Source organism: Herpailurus yagouaroundi, unplaced genomic scaffold (genome assembly GCF_014898765.1).
Source record: "Herpailurus yagouaroundi ecotype Mexico unplaced genomic scaffold, PumYag 186, whole genome shotgun sequence".
NCBI classification, from domain to species: Eukaryota; Metazoa; Chordata; class Mammalia; order Carnivora; family Felidae; genus Herpailurus; species Herpailurus yagouaroundi.
In genome coordinates this window covers 46,734,747-46,746,917 of record NW_024412417.1, presented here as the reverse complement: position 1 = coordinate 46,746,917, position 12,171 = coordinate 46,734,747, and positions in this window count along the sequence as shown.

Sequence of the window (12,171 nt, the reverse complement as noted above, 5' to 3'; positions counted from 1 at the left end):
TGGATGGATGGATGGATGAATGGTGGGTGGGTTGGTGATGGATAGACAGAGGGTGATAGGTTGATGATGGATGGGTGGGGGATGGATGGATGGATGGATGGGTTGTGGATGGATAGATGGATGAGTAGTGGATAGGTGGATGGGTGGATGGATGGATGGATGGATGGGTGATAGTTGGACAGATGGGTGGTGGGTGGGTGGGTAGGTGAATGAGTGAGCCTGTCTCACCCATGCCAACAGCACACCATCCTCCTTGGGGTCAGGTGGACCAGCCCACCTCTGCCCCTTCCTCTTTGTGACCCAGCAGCACTTGGCCTCCCTCCACTAGGTTTCCCTGCCTGGGGAAGAGGTCAACAGCACCTGCCTGGCAGGTCCTTGGGAAGTGACTCACAGCATCCGGCAGCATCTGGCACACAGTAGGTGCCTCATAAGCACCAGTTCCCGTCTGCCATCCCCACGTCAGTACCAGCAACACAGACGCCCTCCCCCCGAGCTTCAAGGCCTCCAGCTCTGAGCCCGTCAACGGGCCTCGGTCCCTCCCGCCACCCCCCTAGAGGCAGCATATGTTCATTGCCTCCAGGCTGCTATTTTTGTTCAGTCTGTTTCTTCTGAGAGAGAATCTTCCAGCAGCTCTGGCGCCCAGGGATGAGCCAGCCCTGCCCCATCATGGCCGGAAGGAGGGGCAGTTGGACCTCAGGCCCCACAAATGTCCTGAAACCCCAGGAGACAAGGCTGGAAGGGCTGTTCTCTTGCCTTTCACTGGCAGGTTCCCACCTGCTAGGCAACGAGGGTTCGCGGTCACTCCCAAGGTCACCAGCAGAGCCGACACAGGACCTCTCCACACACAGGCTGCCTTCCGGACCATGTCCTGAGCCAGTGGCCTCAGCTCCACGGCAACGCACAGCCATACACGTGCTGGGTCCAGAGGCAGGAGGGAGAGGAGCCCCATCCTCCAGCGATTCTAGGGCCAGACCCGCTGACTGACCAACCACCGTGGAGAGCTGGCCGGCCCCCTGTTTTGGTCAAAGGTGCCTGGGGCTCAGAAGGAGCTGGAAATGTCTCCCGAGGGGTTGGGCGGAGGGGCAGGGGAACACCCCTGGGACTTGATGGGGAATCTGGGATCCAGGGCTTCCCCCAGGGGTAACAGGTGCATTTCCCACCTACGGCCCCACCATGCCCGGTGGGAAGCCCGCCCAGAGGACTGTCCCTTTTCCTCCAGCACCCCCCTCTCATCAACCGTCTGTCTGTGCACGGGTTCTGACACCTTGGATTGGTATCCTGAATCCATCCTGTCCCTGGTCTGTCCATTCCAGCGGCCCCCGCCTGGTTCCAGGCCACCTTCAGGGCTACTGGGAGAGACCTCCATGACATGGTCGTAGGGAGCCCCCCGCTGTTGTTACCGCCCCGGCCGTCCCAGGCACTCTGCCTCCTTCCCTCTCCGCGGAGCCTCACCCCAGGCCCGGGGCTCCCTGCCCCACTCCTGCTCTCACCCTGCCCTGTGCCCATACCTAGCAGCCAGGTGACCCTTTAAAAACGTCCATCCAGAGCTCCCCATGGCCAACGAGGCCTCCCACAGCCTGGCCCCTCAGCGCCTGTGCACGGGACTGCTCACTGTCCCCTGAGTTCATGCCCACGTCGGCACAGGCTGCCCCTCGTGGGCTCTGTCCTATGGCCACCTGTCCTACAGCTCCCATCTCAGTGGCCTCGGCTCCTGGCTCTCTGACCCACACAAGCCTCCCCACCACATGGGCTCACGTCCCAGCCGCCTGCCCTACGTGGCCTGGCCCAGAGCCTGCCGATCGCAGAGATCTTGGGTAGCTGCCACCGAGTGGCCCCGCTGTCCTCACCCTACCTCCATCCGTGTCCAGCCTATGTGATCCCCGTGGGGGTAGGGGGGCAGTAATTGGCAGGTGAACTTTGGGGGTTCCCGGGCCCCCGGCTGAAATCACACAGCACCGTGACGACCCAGATGTCCCACGCCAACTGCTCATCCCGGCCACTCCCCCTGAGGTCAGCCTGCGCGGCTCCTTACTCCTAGTACGATGACGGGAACATGCCCCCGAGAGCCTGTCCCGGCCTGTCCCTGACACAGAGACCACCGGCCCCTCCCGGCCCACCCGGAAGCCGCCTCCCTCCCGGCCCCTCAGCCCTGCTCATTCGACCCGTCTTCCGTCTTCCCTCTGCCCGTCAGACCCGGCCTCCGTCAGCAGCCAGAGCGTGTGGGGATGAGAAAGCGGTTCCCATGGCAACGGCTGGGGAGCCAGCACTGAGGGGGAGTCACCGGAGAGAGACAATTCTGCGGAGGCCTGAGCCACCAACCGGAGTGGGGTTGGGGGGGACCCCACTGAAGAGAGCCGGCAGGGAGGGTCACTGGGCACCCTTCAGAAAGGGGTCACAGGCCTGGGCATCGGGCGTGCCTGGCCGCAGTCCTCACTCCCCACGGGGCCCTGGGCAGGACAGCTGGCCACTCTGAGCCTCAGTTTCTCGAAAACAGACACCAGGGCCTGTTCCATAAGTTTCACAGGAAGGTGTCATTCCCAGTGCGATCGGGGCCATTGGTAGAGCCTCTATGAATGCCGGGTGGAAGGTAGAGTTAGCCCATGTTCCAGACACAGAGAGGGGCCCCCGGGAAGAGCCCGCCAGGGCCACTGGACTGCTGGGCGGTCGGTCTAAGTGCAGGTCCCTTTGATGGCGGGCTTGTCCCTGGCGCCCTCCCGTTGCCCGCTGGCCTGCCTTCCATGGCCCCTGGACCCAGGTCACAGAGGCAGGGCTGACGACCTGGTTGCCGAGGCCACACCGCACAGCCAGCAGGGCACGGTTTGTCCAGAGGGAGAAAGGCCACTCAGCGGCCGGGACCCCACCCAGAGCCTCACCCAGGACGCTTACACACATGGGCGCTCAGGGCCCAGACTCCTGCACTGGCACGGGCAATCTGAAGCAAAGGGACTCCGGTTTGGGGCTGTGCGTGGGTGTGCACGCCTGGGAACCTGGCGTCTGTGAGCCAAGGTCAGTTCCAGGGCTTTGACGTGTGCCCCCACGTCAGTTCACATTACCGGCCACTCTCTGCACAAATGTCAACTCAAAAGAGGCCAACGTCTCCACGTGAAGCGGGTTCTGACCCCGTGCGTGCCCTGAAAGCATCTTGGGGACCCGCTCGGGGTTCCACAGGCCATACTTTGAGAACCGAGGGATTAAGGGATGCTCCGGGAGGGCAGGGATCTTTGTTCTGGTCCCTCCTGGCACGGCGCCTGCCATGCGGAAGGGGCTGGCTGAGTGAGTTATCACCCCCGCTCACACGTGTGGAATCCAAGCCCAGAGCCTGGCGATGTGGGGCCCAGAGCCACACACCAGCCTGGACCCAGGCCTCCGGGCTCCCCTCGGGCATTCGCCCCGCTCTTCCTGTGCACGGATGCTGGGTCCCCAGTGCCTCCTTCTGCCCACTGAGGCTCAGCTGCAAGGTGACATCATCAGGTACCCCCTGCAGCCTCCATCCGTCCTCCCAGCCATCACCACGGCCCAGGAGCATCAGCAGAGGCGGGCACTGGGTGTGGGGTGGGGGGGGGACTGTGGCGTGTAGGGGCTGCATTGCGTCCACAGTGTGTCACCAGGACCTAAAGCGTGCCAGCTCACAGTAGGTGCTCAGAAAATGCCCACGGAAAGACCGAGTCCACCGTCGCGAAGAACTGAGCCTGAGGGCCCCGGGTGGCTGGTCCCGGGCAGACGCACCCAACACCCTGTTCTAAATTCACCTGCGGTCACTGCTGACCGCACGGAGCACTGCCCGTGTGAGCATGTGGGGACAGAGGACCGGGAAGGGGGGGAAGACAGGACGGACCTGTTCCTTCTTGGGGACCCACTGCGTGCCTGACTCCGCTTGCCGCAGGAACCAGGGGCAAAACTCCCAGAAACTGCTGCCCCCAAGGAGCCCCGCCAGGTAGATGCTCACAGTAGATGTCAGAGGAAAGGCCTGGGAAGGTATGAAAAAGGTATGAACCATTTTGAAATTCCGCCAACCCCTCAGTTCTCCCTAACAAGCCCACCCTCAGGAGAAGCCATTTTACCGGAAGGAAACACCCGCCTGCAGCCCCCTGCAGCCTTTCTGTCACACTTGGGGGCCTGGGGACACTAAGAAGCGTGCATGCACTCCCAGCCCAGGACACAGGCTCGCCGAGGGACTGAACCCCTACAGGGCTGGGCTCTGTTTACAGGTCACCCATGTGCTTTCCCTGTCACTTACAAACGCCACATGAGGGAGGGGCGTGGCTGTTAACCCTCAAACAGAGGAAACCTTGGCACAGAGAGGTTCTGTAGCCTCCCCAAGCTCACACGGCCAGCAAGAGGAAGCATGCGGAAGCCTCTCTACCCAAAGCCCACTATCTTAGAACACACAGGCAGTGTTGGAACAGAGCCCCAGGCCCCTGCCCCCGGCCGCACACTCAGCAGAACTCCCCCAGGAGCATGGGGGTGGGGAAGCTTGGTGGCCGTGGGGCTGTCCCTGTCTCACCCAGGGACCCCTCCCTGCGTCAACCCCTCATCCCTGCCCAGCTCCGTCCCAAGACTGACCGGCCTGGCCTCCTGGGAACCACTCCCCTTGGGGCCCCATGTTGGAAGGACCCTGTGCAGGTCTCGGTGAAGTTGAGGGTGGCCATGCTGACCAGGAGCTCACCTCCCAGAGCTACCGTCTCAGCATCTGTGAAAGGAGGGAGGATAATCCCTTGGCGGGGGTGGGGGGGCGGGGAGGTTGGAGGAATCAGCCACGCACTCCCGCACGGGTCAACTAAACACACACACCACAACAGTGACAGTGTCGTCTGCCCCCAGCGATGAGACCGCAGGTTCCCTTCAGGGAAGCAGGAGGGAATGTCACGGGCAGAGTGTGGGGAGACATTCTGGTGTCTGGAAAGCCAGGGGTCACGTCAGCCATCAGCAAAGGAGCCCATCCCAGCACACCTTCCCGGAGGCCCAGATCACCCCCCTGGGCCCACAGGACTTCCCTGCGTGCTCTGACCCACCACACTTACCTACCCTGGCAGCTGAGGTCAGCAGTGCACGAGGAAGGGCTTAGTCTATGAACATGATCAAGGCTCAGTCCACAGCTGGGATCATGGATCAGAACATGGCCAGGAACAGGGCAGAGTGTGTAACTGTGGTCAAGGCTCAATTAGTCCCCACGGTCAGGGCTCAGTCTATGACCTCGGTCAGAGTTCAGTGTTTGACTGGGACCAGGGCTCAGTACGTGACCAGGATTAGACTCGGTGTTCAACCAAGGATCAGGGTGCGTTCTCCAACCAGGAGCAGGGTTCAGCATGTGAGCCAGGTCAGGCCTCGGAGTGTGACTGGGGTCAGAGGTCAGCGCGTCTCCGGGGTCGGGGCTCGGGCCTTGCTGAGAACATGAATGAGCTCAGTGGAGCCACGCCAAGTCCCTGCCAGGCTCGGTGTCTATGCGGCCATCCGTGGAATGTCTATAAAGGGGAGAACTCGAGAAACTGGCTGTCGCTTCTGACAGAAAACCACACTCGTTTTGCCTGATTTTTTTCTCCCTTCCCCTACCCCCGGCCCAGCCAGGCAGCAGGGGAAGGTGTAATTAAAAATCAGGTTTGTTAACACGAGCACGACGTACATAATATTTAAAACATCCAAGCGCCTTTAACTCGCTCCCGACGTGCGTTTGCTCATTAAGCAGGAATTTTTTTACGGCAGCAACACTGCAAATAGCTCTTATTAAAATGCTCAAAACGCCATCTGGTCCTTCGCTGAGACTCTGAGGCGTCGCGGAGGTGGCCCAGCCTGCCTGGGGACTCGGAGATTCCCGGCAGAGCGGCAGGACCGGGGTCCCCACCCGGGCCCCCGAGTCCTCTGGGGGTCCTGTCTGCACCCGGGCTTTGTGTAATCCCATCACACAGATGAGGAGACAGAGGCCGGGGCAGGGAGACAGGTGCCCGGATCGGCACGGCTGATAAGAGAAGACGCCTGGCTGTGAGCCTGCGTCTTCCTGCCTCGGAGGCCCAGGCTGTGTCCTGGGAGGACAGGGTTCGATGAGAGGCAAGGATCCAGGGCAGCCTCTCTGACCAACGGGGCTGGAACAGAGGACAGAGGATGTCTGGACGCAGGGGCCCGGCTCTGCGGATGGGGCGGGAGTGTGCTCTCTCTCACCAGGTCACGGCCACGGGGATGTATGGAAAAGGTTCTACAAACTGTCCCCTAGGATGAGGAAGGGCTGCCAGGCCTCCCGAGATGCCCCTGGGGGCTGGGCCGTGTCCAGAGGGCCAGGGCCGAGTGCCTGGACGGGAGGTCCTCCACTCCTGCCCAAACTGCGGGCGCTCAGGCTCCAGAACCGCTGGGGGTGCGTCTCCTGCCCCAGAGGAGCAGGGAGGCAGGCTAAACCCGCCCCGTGAAGGCCCAGGGGATACACCAGCACCTCCTGGAACGCAGGCCAGTCCTCCACTGTTCCTCCAGCCCCTCCATTCGCTGGGCAAGCTCCGCCCCCCTGCCCCTGCTTCCGGACGGACACGCAGAGAGGACTGCCCACCTGGCCCTCAGGGGGTTTACAGGCCCGCACCCACGGCAGACATCTCCAGGGCACAGGTCCCCTGCACGGACAGGTGGCATCCCGGCCCTTCTCCGCACTTCACTGAACCCCCAGCCAGCATCGGTCACGGTGGGAACCTGTCTGCCATCCCCCAGTGACGTGGAGGGCAGGAAATGGGGCTCCTACCCCAGCCTGGGGTTCTGGAAGGCGGCTTCCCTCCCCAACACACGGGCCCGCAGAGCATTTGCTTCTGTGCACGCGCACACAGCCTCAGCCCTGCCAGCAGCAGACGGCACATGACAGAGTGACAGTCACTCAGAGTGGGAATGTCCCTGGAGAGTGAGCCTTGGGGGATCCCAACCTGGGGTGTGGGAGGACCCGGGGAGGTGGTCTAGAGGAGGTGCGATCAGGACACTACGGCAGCAGGGTGTGCCCAGGGTATGGGGGTGCGGTGGAGCCAGAGACTCCCCACGTCCACGAGGAGACGGGCCCCCGCGGGGAAGCGGGTCCAGGGAGGACAGCCACCACACCTCGCTTTGGGGCCATGTGTGGGGCTTGCAGCTGTACGCCCAGCATCACAGCCCCGGGGGCTGAGGCGGGGGCGGAGGGGTGGGGGGGGGAGGCAGCCTCGACAAGGCTCAAAGCCAGGGCAGAGCTGGTGGCACCGGTGTGCCACAGGGAGGGAGAGACACAGGGAGGCACGAGGGGCCCGAGCACACTGTGACGGCTCTGCCCACGCAGGCACCCCTCTGTCGCTTCTGCCCCTTCCTGTGGCCTTGCAGACACAGCTGTCCCCAAGGAGGCCGTTCCCCGTCAGGAGCCCCAGGCAAGTCTCCCCAACTCCCGCTCGGCCTCAGTTTCCTCATCAGTAAGAGGGTCCTCAAATCACAGAGCAGCAACAGAGAGGGGCTGAGGGGGCGGGGCTTCCAGAATTGCAAAGTTTGTTTGCATACAGAACACACGGCTAGCACAGGTGCCCCGACACACACACACACACACACACACGCATGCCTGTGCACACCTGTGTGCCCGTACAGACACACGCATCCACACTAGCAAGCCCACCAGCATACACAGGCAGGTGCACCAACACAAGCAAGTTCTTGCACACGGCACTCGGAGCGTTGCACGTTCATCTTTCTCACGCCCCAGTCTCCGCAGGTGTGGCCTCCATCAGGATTAACAGACGTGACACACACACCCTGATTATGAGAAGATAGCGACCCGGTGCTGCACTTAACTGATGGAGGACAGGCTCCAGGAAAAACAAGGCACATGCAGAAACTCCTCTCCACTGTCCCTTTGATCTGTCCTCTGGATTCTGGTGGGTGAGCCTGCCCTGGAGCCCAGCCGGCACCTGCCCGGGACTCGCTCCGCCACCGGCCCTCCGGCACGGGCCTCCAGAAAAGCCAGGGGAGACCCGACCCTGGTGTGCGAGCTCAGATCTGGGCCTGGGGCTTGGCAAGCACACGCCTCCCCTGCCCCATTCCCAAGCAATAAGTGGCAGTTTTTAGAAAGTGTCAACTTATTCCCAGCTGTTGTTGCCAAAAAAAGGAAAAAAAAAAAAAAAAAGAAAGAAAGAAAGAAAGAAAAAACCCTCCTTGGTTTCAAGGAAACTCACAACAACTTCAGAAAAACGCGTGAACATGATGAATGTGCTCATTTCCCTGAAGATTCGGCAAAGGCCAGAGGCCCCACGTTTGTCACATGCGGTTGGAGCCCCGGCAGGGGGCCGGGGCCGGGCCTTGTCCGGGTCTGGCATTGCTCCTTCCCGGGCAACGCCGAGCTTCCTGAAAGGAGCCATCCTTTATTCCCCTTTATTCCCAGGAATAAGGCTCTTGACATAAACGACTCCCGCTAGCAATTAGCCGTGATTAATGTAGAGCTTCACTGCAGAAGTGGAGGAAGTTCACAGTTCCCGGGAGGAGGTGGGCGACAATCGCATATTCATGGATCTGGAACAAATGTACGTTCAAGGGGAGTGGGGGAGGCTCCTTGGGACTTTTTCCAGCCCTAGCTCGGCCTGGGAACCAGCTGAGATGCGGGCGTGGCCCTGACGACCGACCGGACCGGGGTCAGCGGACGGCGGCTCGCCCGTCCACACGGGGGACTCCCCGTCGTCGGACACAGCTGCCCAGAGCCCTGTGGCCAAGACCCGGATGAACCAGACCTGGGCTGAGCATGGACACACACACACCCCCCTTCGGCCCCCACGGCGGCTTAACACCGCACCAGCCCCCAGCTTCACAGCCGAGGACGCCAGAGCTCAGAAGGTCAGGGGGCTTGGCCACCGCGCAGGGCCGGCACCGGGAGTCAGGAACCCGCTGGGTCTCTCTCCTCCCGGTCACCGTGGCATTCCTCAGTTTCCCCAACAGAGCGATGGGGGAACGATGGGGCCCCACCTGGCCGGGTGCAGGATGCTCTCCGGCCCCCCTGGCCCCCATCTGTCCCCGAGACTCCTGTCAAGTCTCCCGTGTTGGGGAAAGAAGGGTGCTGGGGCCGGAAGCTCCTCTTCTTAACGGCATTTCGGGGCTCAGTGGTGCTTGGTAATTAAAGGGCCACACGGGAACTCGCCACCCGGGCAACGGCCCAGCCCCGGGGACTGAAACAGACCTCAGCGGGTCCGCCAGGGACAGTCCCCACCCTGCAGAGAGGAACCGGGCTCCGGGACAGGTGTCAGGGGGCCCGTTTCTCAGACGAGACGCCTGAGGGCCCCCCAACCCGAAGGGCTCCACGCGCCCCTCTCCAGGGTCGTCCAGCCACTCAGCCTGCCTGTTAGCCCGGAGGCCCCGCCGTGCAGAGAGCACCTCGTCAGCGGGCTCCCGTCCGGGCGCTTAGAATCCCATGCCTCCCCCCGCCCCAGCCCAAACTCGGGCGTCCCGGACTCCTCTCGGCCTCCGCTTCCCGTCCGACCTTCAGGAAGCCCTGCCCACCCCGCTCCAACCTCCAGCCGGCTCACCCGGATCCTCCTGGCAGCTCGGCCTCCGCTAGTGCCCGCCCCCAAATCCATTTCAACTCACAGCAGACAAACAATCTTTCTAAGCCTTCCAGACCTTCCTTCCCAACCTTTCCTGCATTGTGAGTCCACACACCCAAGGGGCCCTTTCAGACACTTTCCTGGTTTGCCGCAAGAAATTTTCACCCACAGATGACGCATGCACCTGTCTGTCCTGTGTGCACGCCTGTGCTGCACACACGAGGAGGAAGCCTTCCTCGTCCCCAAGAGGCAGACTGGCGCCGCCCCCACAAGAAGGCATGTTCTGGGGCTCTTGAGAGGTCCCTCTGCTCCAAACCCACCAGGGGACAAGCCGCTGGGGCCTCGGGATGGTGGGGGAGGCCACCACCCCCAGGACCACCAGTCCCCAGGGCAGAGGGACTCACACTGGCAGGAAACGCTCGAGCCCGGACAGAACGGATGTCATGGCACCGGGACTCAGGAGCCAGCAACAGTCACCCCGCCGTGCAGAGGGGGTGGGGAGAGGGGACCGGGCCCACCCTGGGGAGTTCCGGAAGGCAGGAACCGGAAGCCTTTGGTGAACTATGTGAGCGACCACAGGGAGTTGCTCTGCCCGGCCCACACCCAACACCCCGGCGCCTTGACCTTGACGGTAAGCCCTTCATCCAGGCAGCTGCCTCCAGCCTCCACCAGCCCAGGGCTCATTGTCATTCCAGGCCAGCGCCTTTCCTGAGGCCGAACAGGGGCGTTATCTAACGGGGGAGGGACACGAGTGGGTCCTCACGGCGACTCAATTAATCCTCCATCGGAAATTCTAACACAATCAATTTGGGGAGCCGGCCGACATCATAACACAGTAATTAGGAACAACTTTCAACTCTCGGCTTCCTTTGAAGATTGTAATTGCAATTAATTAAACATCTTCGCTGCTCCTCAGAGTCTGTTCCAGAGGAAACTAGAACAGAGGCGGGGGGGTGGGGGTGCCCCGACCCCTGTTCTCAGCAGCCCAGGAATCAAGCGGGGAGCTGCCTCCCTTAAATATCAAAGGGTGTGACGCCCCTGTTTCCCTGGGGAAGCCCGAGGTGACTCTGAGGTAGAAGACCCAGCCTGGGGACTCTGAGCCCCACCCTCCCCCGCAGGCCCCACCTGTACCCAGAACGGGAGGGGGGACCCCGGCCCTCCGCTCAGCAAGGCCGTATTCACACATTCGGAGATTACCAGTTGGGCACCCGTTATTGCCAACAGGGCCCCAGAAGCAGGGGCTTCCCCGGTGAACCTGACAGGTCACATCCCTGCCCTCCAGGGGCGTCACCCCAAAGGTGATGCTCGCCAACCGCAAGGCTGCTGGAAGTCACCCCGAGCAAGGCAGTGGGAGGAAGTTGTGTCCCCGGGCTCTGTGGGAGAAAGAGCCGGCCATCTCAGCCCCCAGGGCATCAGCAGGGCCCTGGACAGAGGAGGGGTGACCACGCTGGGTTAAGACAGGGCACGAGTGACTGTCCACTCTCCCAGTGGACACAGCTGTCCTCTCTCTGTCGGGCTCCCACTGGGCCAGGCGGAGCCCAGGGAGCCGACCGAGGAGATCCACACCCCCCCCCCCCACAGCCCGCAAGGAGACCCCATGACCGTGCTCCCCGTCCCAGCTGAGGACCCAAGGCCCCGGGGGAAATGCTGGCCACGGGTCGCGAGTGAGGAGGTGACTCAGTATCCCAGCACGGTCTGTCGTCCCCAAAGCCTGCCTGTAGCCGCTGCCACCCCAGCGAACACCATGCCCCGTGTCACAGCAGTAGGCCGCTGACACAACAGCCACAGCATTCCAGCACAGACCCCCGGCTTGATTCTCAGAAGGGGGCAGTGTCTCCTGGCAAATCAGTGGGAGGAAGGTGGGGTGACACGTTGCCACCCGGATCCAGGATCTGGAACCAAAAAGGCGTTTCCTTCCAATTGACAAAAATGACTGAGAGTGTCATCCTTAGAATTTAGCCCCAGCTCCTACGACTTGAAAGCCAGCCAACTGAGGAGGACAATAAAGCCACACAGGAGAGGCACACTGACCCAGAGGATCGTGCCTAAGGACAGTTAGAGCAATCGGGCCACAAATGTGCTCTGAGCATCCCAGCAGCCAGAGCAAAAAGGGCAAATTGAGGGCTCCATGGCTTTCCCTGTGCAATGAAAAGAGGCAGGAGAAGCTGAGTCCCCAGAGCAGCTCTCATCTAAGGGACAATGGGCAGGGCGTTGTCCTGACGTCCTCCCAACCCCCAATCCCTGAGCTCCTTGATGCAGGCAGTGTCTTCCCTCCCTGAACACTCAGCCCCAGAACTGGACCCAGCACTGAGCAGGTGCTCAAAAAACAAATTCGATTCTCAACCCTGCTTTACACTAACGGGGCAAACGTTCATTTTTCTGGCCGTGCTTCTCCATGGGAGCAGCATTTCTAACCGGAAGAGAAAAGGTGTGATTTGGCAGAAAATGTCAGCCCTGGTGCTCACACCTCCTGACTGAGTGGACACGGTGGTCGTTCCCCATCTTCCCTGACATCCTCCCCCTACCTAGGCCACCACAGTGTTCCGGGCCTTAATTCTTACAATCCAGCCAGGGTAACCCCACGTGCTGGCCACGGGGATTGGTTCAGGTAATGCAGGTCTGAGCCACTTAACGCATGAATCAAACCTGGAGACCTTGATCCAAC